Here is a 17674-nt window from a genome sequence, read left to right on the forward strand (position 1 = left end):
AAGTTGCAAATATTCAAAGTCGAAATACAGCAAGACAGAATATAGAAAGGTCAAAACATAGTACAGCAAACTCGATAATATGTTCACGATTTAGAGTTTTGCATTCTATGTTATCACCTTTCAATAATTTTCTTACTTCTCCATACTTCGACCTTCAACGTTTCAAAGTTCTCTTCATCAAGTTTCCGTTTCTTTGAAAATTCGATATCGAGACCCTTTGATTTTTCGATCTTTCCATATTTTTACCTTCATCCTCCGGAGGTGAAACCTCGCTCGTTCGGTATCTGAAGTCGTTGGCCGAACAATGGTAACAATTTTTCAACACCAGTACCTGTAGTACCTGTATCTGACAATTATCCCGAGGTATAACCGCGCCCACACATTGTCCGTTCGACCGAGCTGGTTCTGCAGTATTTGTACGATGTGTAACGAGCGGTTATTGGTGCCTAACGAGTCGCGGAAGACGTTCGTGCCTCCTCGGAGGTGCGATGAGACCTGGATGAGGACCAGGTGCTTTTATTCGGATTTACAGTTAGCCGCGCATATGCTCGAATCGGAGTTGCCCAACCTCGTCGAGCATTCGGACAAACGAGCATTCGTATAAATATGTTGGAAATTCCGGGCCCCGGGTCTCTAGACAAACACGAGCCATTCCCGTCCGGGTTCGAGAGCTCGATCGTTTATCCCAGCATCCAGCATCCAGCATCCAGCGTCCAGAATCTCTCCCCTTCAGCCCCGTCGGGGATAAGTTAGTGAGCGCCGGACGGGCTGCATTTACTGGTACATTAAGAGATAGCGTAATAGAAGCCTTTATGCATACTTAAGCGTTATTTAATTGTTCCCCACGCTCACCGGCGCACTTCCATTAGCCGGACTCCTTCGCAGGCGCTAGGGTATGAAAATTAAACTGCCTCATACCTTCAGATTACGCGATATTAACGCTCCTTGACTTAATTTACTACTCCGCCATTTACCTATCTACGGATCGAGATACACAAACGATTTTGACGATCGGTTCACTGCCGCGGGGCAAATCGACTCGAACTTCATTCAGTAACGTGGATTACGGAGTTGAGAAGAATTCATAGAAATGTTTCATCTACTGTGAAGCTGTTGTACATTTCACCGCAATTTTGTTTTGTTTCTAATAACTGTTTCAAAATCATGTTTCTTAGGTATGAATCAAAAACATGAGATGTAAAATTCTGAAGATCGACTGATGCTAAAGAAATATCGATTCAGTACACAGTCAACAGTGATAAAAAAATTCAAAAAGAATTGAGGAGAACATGGTCTTGCTACTTTTGGACAAACTGGATTTTTTCTTTTTTTCACTAAATATTTCTTTCGCACAGATAATAACACAATTTTGAAATATATGTCCATTTCACTGACAATGAGTGAAAAAAAAAAATAATGGATACGATTCCGTTGATACGACTTTTTTTTTGTAATATCCAATTTGAGCAAAGTATTTGTTCACCAAAATGAATCGCTGTAACGTTTCTCTTTTGAAAACGGTGATAATCAAAAGTATCATTGTTATCCATTATTACACGAAACGCTGAAAAATGTATTAATTCGACAAAAACGTATTCCTGCTTGAGAATAAATTTTCGACCCGTTGTAAAATGAAGTTTAAAAGCTAGAGTTAAAGAGTTTTTTTCTTTATTGGATATTGATCAGCGGAGTAGATCGTGCGGTGGGTGACGGATATAGAGAGGAACGAGGAGATTTTATTGGTCCGAAGAAACAGCAATTCCTCCGCCTTATCTAAATTGTACCGCCCTCCGGGTTATCCGATAAATGACAGCGGTCGTAAAATTGACCGAGCAAAACTTTTCTATAAGATATCCGAGCGATGCCACGCGGCTGGTGATGCATTGTACGAAGCTTTCGAACCGCCAAGACTGGTTGAAAAAATAAAGATTAAAATAAAGATGAAGAGAACCCTGAAAACGTGATAATGGATAGTCAAAAGAAGGGAAGGGGGGGGGGGGAGTAATTAAGTAAGGTGTAAATTCACACGTGCAGCGAATGGACAGAAATGGTGAGAATGCGGTATAGTATGCTAAATAAACTACAATTTAACGACGACTAATTGTAAATCAATCTCGTTGAATTCCTCGCCATGGTTGGCTCGTTTGTATTTCAGATTCACGCGTGTGTGAGTCCGGTGTGTCTAATCGTAAGCCTCGGGTAGAGGTGCTTATAACTCCTACCTGTATTCCCGGTCTCCTTCACGGACCGATGCCCTGGGTATATATGCAAATGCGTGTCGCCGTCCCGTGTGTTCGCGTAACCGACCGACGGACCAACCAACCGGCCACGTCTCCACGTACGTGACTTAATTTCAAACTTTAACTCGGGTTACCATACACGTGTAATTAACACCGGATAATTAATAGACTACCGGTGAATTACGAACTGTTTACCTTCCCCCTGACACGAGCCAAACACGCACACGATTTACCGCCAACTTTCCCGCTTGCCGCCGCACCGGAAACACCGGGGAGAAGGTGAAGGATAAGGAGAAGAAGAAGAAGGAGAAGAAGACGGATGAAGAGTTAAACGAAGGGGAGAAAGTGAGATCGGATGCCTCAAATATGGGTTTAATCAAACTTTGTTTCCATAGAAAAAAAGGCAAAGAAGAACAAGAAGTTCGAACAGTCAAGCAAAGGATGGAAATTGAGATCACGTGCGTCAAAGATTGATTGAACAAATTTTTTCCGAACCAGAAGAAGAACGAGCAGTCGAGCGAAGAATTCCAAATAACATCAGATGCATGAAGGATGATGTTTGCTTAAATTGTGTCATAAGGGGAGAATTCAAGGAGGTTGGATAGTCGGGGCTTCTCAATAATAACACAGTCGTTTCGCGGGTAATTTAGTGAATTACAACTTGCTCGGGCGTAAAAACCCTCCCAGGGTGGAGGGAAACTCTCCGAGCAAGACGGATATTGCAAGGAAGTTTGTTGACTGAAGTAACATCAGACCCAATGACATAAATATGAGGAACTCCAGAGGTCGACCTTTATTTCTAGCTTAATTATCTCTACCTAAGACAGCTCTCTTATTTCAGTCTAATCATCGTAGGAGGGACGGTCTCAATAGCAAATGAAAGAGGACTTGGACCAAACTTTAGAATTGTGGCAAGCACACCCTACCTAAGCCTGCAATGCGGCCAAAGCCGGGGCCTCTTTCACATTGCAGGATGTGGACTCAAGGTCCCAATAGGGGTGTGCCCCGGCAGCGATTCTAAGATCACCTGCCCGCGAGCACATCATGTGACTCGTCCAGCCGATGTCCCATGACTACCTTGATGAGCTAGCCGAACAATTGACTAGTGACTCTGAAAGGCGAGCTCATAATAGAGAGCGGACCCAATACAGGAAAACCAGTTGAGGATAAGGCGGTTTACGAAATATGCGCCAAGCTACGCTCGTCCGCACTCACTCATGACCGAAACTTATCTGCTCGAATCCGCGAGCTCATGGTTATCAGGGCATCAAGCGGCACCCGCCTGCCCTCTGGTTCTAAGCACTGAAATTACAAACTAATCAAGCTGCTCTATATTCTGAGCTGCACCCATCGCCAAACGGGCGAAAAGATGAGTTAGACCAAATTTTGTTTCCATTAAGTTTGGATCGATGAAAGAATTGTCTGGATCAGCTACACTCTTTTCATTTCTAGCAGTAAAACTTTTGCAACAGAAAAAAGGTCTACGCAAATTTGTTCGTTTCGAATAGCGCAGTTATTACACGGAATCAAGTTGATGTCTTTACTCGAGTGTCCAAAGTATCGTTGCTATGCGACATGAGGTCCAAGACCGTGACACAAAACAGAAAGCAATTCAAAGAAAAGGTTGACTGTGGTGCCAACTGTTCAGAATTCGAGGAATTTCTGTGTTCTGTAAAGAAAAAGCTCTCCATATAGTCAATCTTTTCTATAGTGGCTGAACTGATTCCATGCGTGTCTTGAATTCATGATCTAAAAAACTTGTTGATCAGCCAGTTTTGAAGATTAGACATCACCGATCGAATTTCATGCATTTCTATACTCTAAACGATTCATCTGTTAGACCGAGTCGAGAAGTTCCGGGCTCGGTGACCAGGAGCTAAATGAGTCGAAGATTGCGGTACACAGGTGCACACCGAGGAAAGGAGTGTGCATGATGATCATTGGTGCAATGGTGAGACCAGGGCTGAGATCTTCATCCCGAGTCGGACACTGAGGAATACTTCACCTTGACCTTGAATCGCTCACGTCGGGTCGCTAATCACGCGAGTCTCTCGAACGAGAGAGGTATGAAGAACTGAAAATGAAAAGAGCCTTCTTAATTAGCGGGTAGTCAATCTCGAAGCTGGTAGCCGCGACGTGCGGGTAGGATTAATAACGACATACATTCAAAAGCCGGGGCTTCTCTCCTCCTAATGACTGTGCGAGAATATCGTCCGTTTCAAATTTCCTTTATCATTCAACTAGCTTCACGCACACTTGTGGACACTAGCTCACGAAGCGGTCAGGTACATACGCAACTCCGCTTACGCTGGGGCCCCGATCAATCAACCTTCTCTGCTCCGCTCGAACACGCTGGAAGTAGAACGTTGCCGATTTACGATCAGACTACAGGTCTCCGGTCGTCCATGGGCAGCTTTATTGCCGTTTTTTAAAGCTCCTTCTTGCGACGTCAACCTCTAGTGTCTATGAAAGCGCCCGCGAAGAAGCGGACAGTCGTTATACGTGCAAGCAGGGGGCTTCGGAAAAACCGCAAACTGAAAGAGGCGGAAGAACCATTCGAAAGGAAAAATTAAGACTGAAGATCGCAGCGGATAAATGAGGTACGACTAGCAGAGCTGTTATTAGAGTTATTCAATCATCGGCAAACTTTCCGTATTTCAATCCTTCTCCAGTACCCTTCACGCTTCTTGAGCTCATACCTTTTACACCTGTCGGCATCCTTTCCTCGCCAGCAGATTCTTATTCATTATTCTTTGTAGTCCCAGTTCGACGGTTTTTCACCTTTACGCTAGAAGCAACCGTTGCATCGTTTCTGAAAAATAGTGTTTCCATTCTTTTCGTATCGATCGCTTCAAGATGTCCGATCGAAATTATCCACAGAGCATGTTACATATGTCAGACCTCAGTCGTTCGTTATTCCTTTTGTCAAAAGCACTGCAATTGACACCATTTCCAAGTGAAAAAGGAACTGACCTCAATTCGTCAATCACGGGGTCTACTGAAAATGGTTGATCAGAGTAGCTGGAGCTATCGGACAACGTGATCCTCGAACGGCAAATGACGTTAAGATCTGAGAAACAATGTTCAACTGTCTACACGACCACGATTTCCCCACATTGCAGGAAGGGAATTCGATGGAAGTACGTTTCGCCGATTAATTATACCCAAGCGAGTCGCGAGGCGCACGATCCTCGAGTGGTGGGTACAGAGTATAATATCGGTTATGCAACTCCCGGTGCAGTCTTCCCTGAAGATGAGCAGCGGCCTCCTGCGGGCGACCACGCTAACGACCGCGTTTCTTGAATCGTAATGAGATAATTTTGCGTAAATCATACACCGCGTACGTGCACACGGCCATTCTTGTCGTCGGTTTCAACCACCCAGCTGCCGCCGAGCGTTCGTCGGAACCACGGAGTGTGCACTCTTACTCGGCACACCGCTCCGTGTAACGCACTTCTCGGGACTACCTGCAAAAATCTTTATTTATGGCTGTAGCCAAGCTCGAATGGTGACCAGCGTCTCTTCGTGAGAAGACAAGACTCCATTAATACCTGTATTAATAACGCCTCGTGATATTCGGGATCTTCAGTATGCCCTTATACCCAAAATAAAGCTCAAGTTTAAGTAACGATTTTGAATATGCACGGTATACTCAAAATCTCCTTTAAACTCAATCTTTGGACACTTGTTTTATTTATCGTATAAACGGGTGCCGTTAGTGCGTGACACAAGCTTATGGTTTCGTGTTGTCCACAGCGATTCACAACGGAACATAAACGGTTCATCCGAAAATGATTCTCAACTTAACACCTGTTCAGGGTAACGTCACATCATCGATGCATACTGCCTCTAAACACTATACAAATGGATCGATGTATCATTTTTTGTTATATTTGATATATCCACAGGGTTTTGAATGTCGTTTTATATTTCGTTTGAAGTCATCCTCATACTTTTATACCAAACCTTGACACACACAATTCTTTATGAACAATCAAAGGAGGAATTGTTATCCACACTTGTGAGGAAAGTTTCTAACTGATCGGTATATAATAGTACGGATCAACTTATCCATAGCGAGTTGCGTTGTTGATCATGATCGAAAAGGGTTCTCAAAATCAGAACACTGTAAACAATTACTCTAAGAACCTCTCGTTCGTGAATATCCTCCACCAGCACGAACCCGCGTCGGCCAACTTGAACCATTCAGAGATAGAGAAGAATGCGGAAAAAATAAATCATTCAGACCGATGACCCTTCTTTAATTCGCTGGAAGTTGCCTCACTGGTTTCCGTGAAACGGACCTGCAGTATCCTCTCATGCAAGCGAGAAGAGTGCGTTTTCATACGGTAATGTGGGAGAGGTCGATGGAGGTCGGATCCAGAGGTTGTCCGCGAGGATGACCCTGCCTCACCGGATCCAAACGAGCCACACTGCAGTGCACGCACGCCTAGGTAGCTGGAGAGGCGTTGACTCGTGGTAGCACATACGGATTCCAAAGCTTTCATATGCGCTTTGTAAAATTTGAAAACTCGCTGATGCAAGTAGCTGACATTCGTCGCTCAATAGTTGGGTAAAATGGCCTGACCAAAGAGTCGGGTGGAAGTATGATGAAAAACGAGAAGGCTTGGAGTGCAGTGGCTCAATTCTCTCAGCTGTCTCGTTCGCCAAGAGCGATGAGTGACTTGACACAATGACGCAACGTGTCTTACAGCTTTGCAAACAGATTCACCGTCGTCGCGAATGAATTTTCAGGTGTTGATCAGGCCCGGTGCTCAACGATGGATCGGATGTGCGATTCGGAGGCTGCCGTCCAGACGTCTCACTCCGGTAAGTCCGTGGCCAAGAAACTTGACGAATGGAAAGCATCAATTGCCGAAGATGGGTGGAAATTCTAGGCCGTCTTCGGAGACTTCGAGACGAGCTCGAGTGACCTCGGGTTAAGCGTATCCATCAACGATTAACCTGTTCTCATGCTCGCGGTCCGCGTTGCGACACTCCAACGTCGAATTATCCACCGCTTAATTCTGCGCCGATGCTGCTGTGCCGGGAACGAGTGAGGCGAGAACGGGAAGATGCTCGTCGAGAGGAGCCGGAGAGAGGCGAGGAAAAAACGGTCCAGGAGAAAAGGAGTCGCCTCGGGTTACCGGCCGATACTTATATCACCATCACCATCACCACCACCTTCAAGCTTCGACCCGCGTCTCCTCCCACGACTAACGATTGCTCGACGACGATCATCGGAGGAATCAGACTCACTTTCTCTGTCTCTGGTCGTCGCTGCTGGAGTCTCTTTGAAGATGCTTCTCGTAGTTTTGTACAGTTACTTCTTCAACACCGAATCACTTCGCTACTCGGGAAGATGCACGTCGTGACAATCGAAATTCCTCAAGTTGACGGGAAAATTTCATCATCAAACCGTTTGATCGAAATGCCATCAGCGACATCGGAAGGCATTGGTTTAGTTTTAACTCTGGCTTGGTTGTTACGAAATTGATCCTGATCCTCGGTCGAGATCAGTCAAGTTTTTTGCCTGTTTTCTTAACTGGTTAAAATCACTGTAAAGCTCAGTCATAAGATCACATTTTTTGGGACGTATAAACACAACCGGATGTCTAGACGCAGAGAAACTCGTCAATCACTTTTATGTATCCCTCACCTCGGATTTTATGTACTCTTCACGACAATTGCTGGCTCTCTAGCAGCACGGTGGTAAATTTTTTTCCCTGTCTTCCTTCGATCATTTTAATTCTCTGAGTGAAGGAGGAAAAAAAATATACACTTTATTTCAATAAAAAAGGTGTTGATATACGGGCGGCAAAAAGTCGGCTGCTCTATCAGCAGCACTTCCGCACTTTCGACCGAAGGCTTCAACCTATAAGATACGACGATCCGTTTTGCTTACCTGTAAAGAAACTTGTTTTTGTCGATGTGGGAATGAGGTTTTTTTTATCTATAATTCGGCGTCAAATCGCGGGATTTTTAAGAAAAATGGTGATACGTGAACGTGGAAAGTTGTAGAACAGAAAAAATTGTTTGGAAGGTAAGAATGATTTTCGAGGAACGTTGATTACAAGGTATGGAATAAAAAGAGATAGGAGAGAGTAAAAAATTCAGGCACCCGGCTTTCGTCGCGCGTTCCAGCCTCTTCTTTACGGGTCAGAGTGATACGAGAAGTTTTATAACCAACCACGGGACACGTGTCAAAGTCGCTACGCGATACGTGGAATCCAAAGATTATATCCCTTCTATCTTGAGTTTGGAGTAGAGATCCGTTTTACAACCGGTTGACACTGGTTCCCTGGCATACCTACGACTCCATTCAGAAGTTCATCTCAAATAACTCGAATGTCGCTTCTCTTCGGTCCGTTACACCAGAATTTTTTATCCTCAGACGAAGTGATTACTTTTAGAAATACCTGCTTTTTTAATTGGAATGATAAGATTTTCGATCTCTTCGATTGCAATTTTTTTTTTGCTTATGCGTTTTTAAATCCACTCAAACGAGAATTTTTAACACATGAAATTCCAAACTAATCATCTTTTTTGCTGGTTCCGTATATATATTAAACTCTATCGAAAAAATCAATAATTTTTTTTTTTTTTTTTAAACTCAAGTCGAAAATATTGGTCGAAATAACAGAAAAAAATTCTGTCTAATTTTGAGCTCTTAATACTAATATTTAGTGGTTCATCGTCACGATTTTATATTTCCCGTTTAAATAACACGTGACAAAATCCTTTGTTGACATTTGACCCTGAATAACTTTTGAAAGAGTTGGTTTATCATGAAATGATGAGAAATCATTTTTGCAGAGCGTTCAATTCCCTACAAAAATACGTTCTGATCCCATCAGTACACTAACGCGTTGACGAGTTATATAAGTCCAAATTTGAAAAAAAAAAAAAACTTTCCCGTATTATTTAAATGGGAAACAGAAAATCGCGATGATGCATTTCTGAATATTGATATTAAGAGTTCAAAATTTGACAGCTTTTTTTTCCATCCATTTGGAACAATGTCTTCCACTTGAAATTTCAAAAAAAAAAATCCTTGTTTTTTTTTTCATACAGTCTATTAGTGTTTAAATTAATTTGTACCGTTTCAAAAACCTCTGTTAATGAAAAAAACGTAATAAAAGTGTAGGATGGAATCTCATGTTAATAATCCATTCCCTATACTTTTATCGGTAAATAATGTACAGTGATACCAAAATTGAGAGAAAACGGTAAAGCCAAATTTTCGATAAGTTGCCCAAGACAAATTTCCGTAAAATCAGTCACTCAATACATTCAGTATTTAGGCAGTCTGAAAATTCCAATCGATATCAGAAATCAAAGATAAGGATAAAGATTGAGAATAAATGGACGTCAAAACATATTACAATCAGAAGAAATTGTTGTTCCAAAAAGTCGGTGATATAACAACTGGCTGGAAATAACAGGCGTAAGATTTTAAGAATTCGAAGTTAATATAAATTTTATTAGCTCAAAGCCAGTGTTCAACAACAATTTCAACCGGCAGATCACCCGGGTATAATTAACGCGTGCAAAGTCCTCATTATTATACACGTTCAGTTACACGTCATGACGCAAGAAACAAGCAAAGTTGTTTTGTTTCTCCATCCGAATACTTTGCCCTTTCTTTTTCTGTCGCGGGTTAAGGGGACCCTGGACAAGTAACGTTCTAATAAATTCATTCAAACAAAAAACATAAACTCGAATTCTCAGTTACTATAAGCGAATGACATCAATGCCAGTTTCAATGTACGTGGTTTTAAACTCGTAACGCGTTAATACTGACGTTGAATTTCATTTTTCGAAGCAATTTTACACAGATGAAGAAATCAAGCCACACTAAGGAAGAAAATCACAATTCAACATCAGAGAATATTCATTACAATACTCTTTGGCAGTTATAAATACGATTCATTGATTCATGGAAAAATATTCTCCTACCTGTAACGATTACAGGTAAAAAATTAATTTACTTCATGTAAAATTTCCTTTCGTATAACAGGTGAATTAAGCCTGTCGAGTCATTAAAATATCTCATCCAGGGGATTATGAAAATAAATTACATTGTCTTCGGACTTTTTAATGTATACAGTCGAATAATAACGCGTCATTATGAATACTTAATTTACAAATGTTGAGAATATCATATTTCACGATTAACTCTCTCCGCCATAACTTCAATACGAAATTTATTTTCCCAGAGAAAGAAATAACGACTTGGCTAAATCCGTACTTTTCCTCATTTTGTAACGTCCAACGATTAATCAAAAATTCGGTTAATCGGAACGTTGTAAGATTTTCTTTTTTTTTTTTTTTAATTTGTTCTCGTAAGCGATCTTTTTAGACTCGATGATAAATGCTAACGTTTAACGTTAAAAAAAAAAAAAAAAAAATTTCTTCGATCCCGATACACTTGGACGTGTTTTCACGTGTAGTACACATACAGCGATGAAAACAAGGTGATAAAATATTCGCGAGTTATCTAGGCGCTGGTTCCGTCGCCCGTGACGACTTCCTCGGATTTCTGGTTCAAGGCTCGCGACTCCTCTCGTTTCTTAAGATATTTTAACGACGTCAGGCACGAGCTCTTCAGAGCATATATATATATATACAACCGCGTTACATGCACTAACACAAAATACGATTACACGGATTGCACGGGCTGTTTGGCGAGCGTTTTTTGCAACCGCGGCAAAAACGCGGATCGGACCGCGAACACATATAGCTACCATACATGTAACATCCGCGCATACGACAGGAACGCGTGTTATCCGCTTGCCTACACATAAAACACAGGCATCGATGAACACGCGTGTGTCTGGGTGCGTGTATTCGCATCTATACACTCACGCACGTGTGCAATCAGGTAGGTATTATGCTGCAGATTCACTCGGGTAAACACATTCACTTTAGTGACGGTCCTCCTCCTCTTCCTACTCTTCTTCTCGGCGTCTTGTGGATCTGCACGGTAAAATATGTACACGTACATACATATATATATATATATACATATATGTATACATGTATATAAATACATGCAAGCAATAAGCGTCCTCGTTTAATCGTTACATCGATCAAAAATCAAGACCTCCTTTGCGCGATTATATTATTATAGAGGCGGCCGCCTTGCGCAACCGAAACGTAAACGTTTATTTTGCGGTGTTTTATTTTTTTATTTATTTATTTTTTTTTCTAAATTGTTTTCTTCTATTTTTTATTATTATTGTTTATGTCTTTTTTTACGTAGCTTTATTTCTCACACGTTCGAAATTAACGTCAAATCCACCTCCCCGCCCCGCTGATCGTCGGTATCTACGGTCAACAACTTTTACCATCAACGAATTAGCAACCGATTGTGTTTTTCACTCATCCCCGGGGCTTCGGTGATATCTGCCAGATGTATTCTCTTCTTTCTCACTTTCTTCGCCTTACCTGATCTCTTTCTTTTTATCTTGCCTGTATCGAACCATATTTATTTAAATTTTATCCTCTTGTTGCATATCGAAAATTACAGTCTAACGAAAATCGATCGTTTCGTTGGGGTGAAATGTTTTTTTTTTTTTGGTTTTCTCGAAGACTTGTTGGACAAAAAGGAAAATAGATCGGCTTTTAAACTTTGCTTGTAATTCTTGTAGCATTTATTGAGGATTCTATGAGTGCGCGGTTGAAATTGATGGAAGTGAAATTTATCAAAACGACAAAAAGAATGTCGCCAACTTCGTGGTAATAATGCCTGCAATAATTAAGAATCTTGAAATGAATTTGACAATATTTTTAAGGCCAAACGTATACAGTTTGTGTAATTTTGATCGGCTATACCTCATTTTGTTTGCAAATTAATTCTTTACAAATCGTCTGACACCAATTTTTTTCTACTTTACCTGCTTAGTTAATCATAAGAATACGGAATAATCCGTTGTCACCGGTTGTATAAGCCACGAATTTGTTCGTACTTTGGTGGAAAAATTATTGTTGGTTTTGAAAATTCGTTTCAGACAATTTGTGGATAACGAATCACTTGCCATTGCAATAAGCCGTCAGTAATCGTATTTGACAAACGATATGCAATTTCCGTTTTTTTTTTTTTTTTTTTTCAAGTCCAGATAATATCGAAGAATCAAATCCACGACCAAATTCTAACCCCACCGTTAGATTCTTTGTATTCCAAACAGATCGCTAGATTTATCAGAATTCCCGACAATTGTAAAAAAACGTTCTCGATTATGTCCGCAAAGACTTTACTTTTTTCAAGTGAAATTTCATGATTGTAGAATAAAAAAACTTCCTACCGACCGATCCGTTAATACAGAGAGTTTAGTCACCCGCAGCCCGTCAGAAAAATATACATATATAGGAGAGAATTAATTTTGAGGTGAGAAAAAGGTGAGTTGAAAAAAAGAAAAAAAAAAAAAAGAATTGGAATTTAAACCAATTCGTAATTACTCATGCCTCGCGTATAAGATCGCTTAAAATGCAACAGTGACGGGCTGGTCATTAACGAGCTCGTCAAGTGCCCGGAAATAGCTTGGAATTTGGTGTAAGCGAGACTTGGCCGAAATTAATTCCCACGGTGCATCTGTACCAAAACTTTACACGTACGTACAAACATTCATAAATATACATATTGCACACGTGTATGTGTATATAGATTTTGCCATTAAATCCCTCGTTACATAAGGACCACTTTATCCGTGATAAATTTGAAATTCGAAAAACGAGCGAAAGAACGATTCGCGGTGCAAACTGAGATAGAGACGGACGAATTTCTTTAAAGCGGTCTGTGATTAATTACCGTGATCGATGGAGGGATCAGCCGGTGTGTATCTTTCTCTATCCTCGGACCCGATTTACGCGGATCATCATCCGCCAGTTTCTACAGCGTTAATTCTCACCCGGCGAAAGCATCCTACAATTAAACAAGCGAGACAAAAGGAGGGCGTGTGAATTTTTGATCGATTCGAGGTTCAACGCAAATTTTTTTTTTTTTTTTCTAATTCCATCAAAAATCATTCGACTGACCAGCTTCCTCGTCGAAATTCAAACTTTTTCCAAACTTTCGTCAATTTACAACAATCTCCTGTACCGATTTTCAAATTTTGTTTGAGAAAAAAAAAAAGAAAAAAAAAAAAAACAACATTGTCGTTTCACCGACCCTTCTACTTATGTCTCGTAATTTAACTCGTATTCTTACACGCACACATCTTCTAACTAATCGCACACCTCTTCAGATGCTCTTTTCACTCTGGAAAGAACTTTTCACACTTTTTTTTTTTTGATTTTTGTTTTTTTTTTTGTTACCACCTGAGTAAAGCGAGCCCTGAAAAATTGACAGAAGAGAAACCGAGGAGTGATTCGGGTTTCGAGTATAGTAAACGGAAAAAAACACACGGGACGTAAATATATGTGGAGTGGTTCGTAAGGTTCGACGCCAAATGAAGCCCGAGGGCAGAAGCAATTCGGGGTCCAGGTTATAAGCGTCGCAAGACAAATTAATGGCATGGAAACCCGGGCTTAAACTGACCCGATTTCTTCGACACTGTCACCCGTTACGCAACCGAATTCTATGTTCGTTCCTTGTAAAATTTGTTTTTATGTATTTATAGATATTAATTTCAGTTTCCTTTCAACCGTATATATTTATGACATTTCTGTTGACCAGTAGTGAATATTTTGTTTCGAAATCCGAACATTCCGCGGTAAGGATTTCGAATACGTTCGAAACCGTACGTAATGCCGCATTTATTCTCAATCTGAATATGAAATTTTTACCATGCGTATCGTAATTACAGTTTGCCTGCTTCACTTTAACTTGTCGTGTAAAATTTTCGATATTTACTGCATGTAATGTCCGGTAGTACGACCTTCGTTCGTACGACGAAATATATAAATATCGATAGTTTTTCTGGGAGATGTCTTTTATTTAGAAAAAAATGGGATTATAACAAACGAACAATTTTCGGGTTGAAATACTTTAAATTATACTGATAGAGGTGAAGTATTTAAATTGGAGTATAAAGATGACGTTAAAACTTTTATAATGCATTACCAATCGTGTGAGAAACGCTTCGTTTTGAATTTTGAACGTTCGTTCCACTGACAATGATGTATTTTGAAATTTTTTTGTGAGCTCAATAATTAGTTTCATGCATTATTACACGCGTGAAGTGAGGCGAGTACTTGCAGCCAGTTTCAAGAGACTTGTTGTACGTTTTAGGTAATTTACGATATATGTACATCTTTCCCTCACTTCGTTTCACAACGCATTTAAATGAAAAACTTTTTTTTTTTTTTATATATTTTTTCCCCCTTCATACGATAGGTATTTGCTTTTACTCACAATTTGGTAATTTATTTACAACAAACTAGCTGGATAAATATACGAAGTTTACCTCTTCACACCAGGCATGACCAAGCGCGGTGCATGTTCGACATTTCATCACGGCTGACTTGGTGGTACCCACCTCTAAGGTGTGTATAATAATGCGTCGTTAGCAATCGATGCCAAGTACCTAGAGAAATTTCTTTCGAGACTTTTAAGATCTTGACATTATGAATTTATCTTAAAGAACAAAAATTAACGTGTTGTTCCTTTTCTCTTACCTGTTGTTGTTGTTTTCTTCTTTCCCATTATTTCATTCCACGAATGCCCCTTTAAGTGCTAATATATACTGTCCGCTTCAAATTTCTCGACTTTCACTCAAATATAAGGAATAATTTTAATACTGCTCACTTTTGTATTCACAAATTATGTATTGTGTACGATCTACGTATCACGATACGAATATTCAATCAATTTGAAAATTGCTGCAAAACATTTTTGAAATTGTAAGAATTTTTCTCACTGAATTTAGAATTCAATTTAAGTTTTCAAATCCTGAACTGGGAGAAATTTTCAATTCCAGTTACCGCTCAGTCCTTAACTATTTTCATTGTTTACCACAATCGAAAAATATAGTTCTAGGTAGAAAATGAAAATTAGTTTTCTAGACGTTACCAGAAAGTCTAGTATCCGTTACTATTCTTTCTCCCTACGATCACTGTTACTTTATTTTCTTGCAGCTGTTGCGAAAATTTAATGCTTGTGCAACAATAAATTGACGTTAAAGCCTTATTCAACTACATTTTGTCAAGAAGCTTGTTGTTGTCATTGGAAAATTGGTAAGAGAAATGAATAAAAACTGCGTAAGCAACGCAGCCCGCAACCAGCCGATTTAAAATGCAACAGGTGCGTATAGCGAAGACTGGAAAGTGGTTCGCCACAGCGATCATGAGCATGATCGCATGTTCGTTAGAGTGGCGATTCGTGTCTAATGACTGAATGCAAAATAGCCTTTCCTCAATTAGTCACAGGTGAACCGTACAGCAAACGTCGGTTAACCCGGTGATGCGTGCCTTTGATACGTTGTGCTGTGTGCTAAGTACCGTCACCGCAACTCTAGTTTCATTTCATGTAGTCCGGAATAATCTGCAGCTAACAAGCGACCGCAAGCCTAGTTCCACATTATTATCCTCCACCGGGAATTACTTTCTGGTGTCCAACTATTGCTCATTTTTCCTGTGAACATTAATTTTCTTCTCGGATCGCCCCGCCAGGCAACGAATGAATCACGAGTTATTTTCCGATCCAGGAATATGGATCCAGCAACGAGTTATCGTCGATTACTCGAAATAACTATCAAATGACGGAAAAAAAATATTTTCACGTCAGGGCTCGTCCGGGATTTGAACCCGGGACCTCTCGCACCCGAAGCGAGAATCATACCCCTAGACCAACGAGCCGATATAAAATCCGTTTTACGCGCGTTTCATATCGCAAAGCTTGACCCAAACGTCCGTCTTTTGTTTACAAGACGCTGATCACGGATCGTGTTTTGTTTATCGATAAGGAAGATGCGTTCGTCGATAAGGAACCGGATAAAACAGTTTCGCATTGGGTAAAAATAATCCGAATCTTCGTTCCATTCGTCGACGGCGTTCGTTCAAATTTCATTCTGTTTTCTACCGATTACAATATTTATCCTTGCGTCGAAGATGGATACAGTAACGTTCGTTAATGCCTTCGGCTTTCGGCCGACTTGTTATCGGTACGAAGCAAAGCACGAGTTCGATTCCATGTTCGATTATTATGTGAAAATGACAGCGAATCTCTCACGTCGGCTGCATCGCCAGTCGTTGTCACATAATTCGTATAGAATCGAGCTCGCATTTTCTTTCGGAGCGGAAAACAAGTTAGCCCGAAGCCCGTAAGGTATTAACGAACGTTAACGTTACGTTTGATATTCTCGAACAGTTGAGCAACGCGACAACAGTCTTTGAACTCCGCTTAAACGGCCCCGTTTATAAAGGTGTCGCCATCTGTTGATCGTAGATAGAAGCGGCGCTGAGTTTCTTCGCATCGTGTCTTGCGCCATAAAGCTAGCATTGAAATCCCCGGCTCGTTTATAGTTGTATGTAACGCGTTTTAGCAAGTACCGCTGCATAAATATAAAGCTCGTAATCTTCTCCGGTCGGCAAATTAAAATGAAAATCACAACGCGCGTTTGCGTAATATTTTTTTTTTCCCCCACTTTTTCTTCCCTACTCCGCTTTTGCACCTATCACCGTTTCTTTAAATCAAACCTCGATCCTCTTGACTCCCGTTGGCTATGGATTATTAACAAAACGCTCTTTATTTTACGACGCGTATTATGATGTGTACCCATTTTAAACACTCGGGCCTCCAATTGTATCTAAGTATATATAATAAAATGCATATATATATTGGTCGGGTGGGTGTAACGCGTTCATCTGCATATATACCAATATATATATATATGTGTGTGTGTGTGTATACATGTGTGATCGTGTATAATATTGTCTCTGCGAACGCTGCTGAAATATAATGTCGCTCGTTCGCATAACAGTTATTCGAATTTATTACACGCACATATGTTACACACACACACACACATATATAGATATATAAAATTATGGGATACCGTTGATACCTTGTTTTTTTTCCTCTCTTTTTTATGACCTTATATTTTTAGATACATTCGACATTCGATGTTTTAACAATGCTGCTCTTAGGTGGAACGATTCGAAAAGCTCCGCTGTTATTTTGAAATGGAATTCTCTCGGTGCGAAGATATTATACTCCTTCGTAATCGCGTCAAAGAAATCTTTACCCTTTAACTTTCAACCAAATTGATGAAACTGAGGTCGAATATCACCCTAAAAATCTTTCAAGCTCCTCGTAGAGTCCCTTGGCCGTGGTAATTTTGGGTGTGAAAATTGAGAGAGCTTTTTTTCTATCCTTAAACAGTACCTATCTTTTTTAGAAGTCATTGTGGAAACAGGATACGATTTTTTGTACAACTGTTACGCGATTCTACCAAGATGTGACCGAATTAGGGTTAATCGGTGAGTAAACATTT

At 40.5% G+C, this 17674-nt stretch overlaps 1 non-coding gene across 1 annotated transcript; it reads right to left on the reverse strand.

Moving 5' to 3' along the window:
- Window positions 1–15965: 15965 nt before the first annotated feature.
- On the reverse strand, window positions 15966–16037 carry TRNAP-CGG (transfer RNA proline (anticodon CGG)). Its single transcript has one exon. It is a non-coding gene; the product is annotated as a tRNA-Pro (tRNA).
- Between the last annotated feature and the right edge of the window lie 1637 nt (window positions 16038–17674).

Source organism: Neodiprion pinetum, chromosome 3 (assembly GCF_021155775.2).
Source record: "Neodiprion pinetum isolate iyNeoPine1 chromosome 3, iyNeoPine1.2, whole genome shotgun sequence".
NCBI classification, from domain to species: Eukaryota; Metazoa; Arthropoda; class Insecta; order Hymenoptera; family Diprionidae; genus Neodiprion; species Neodiprion pinetum.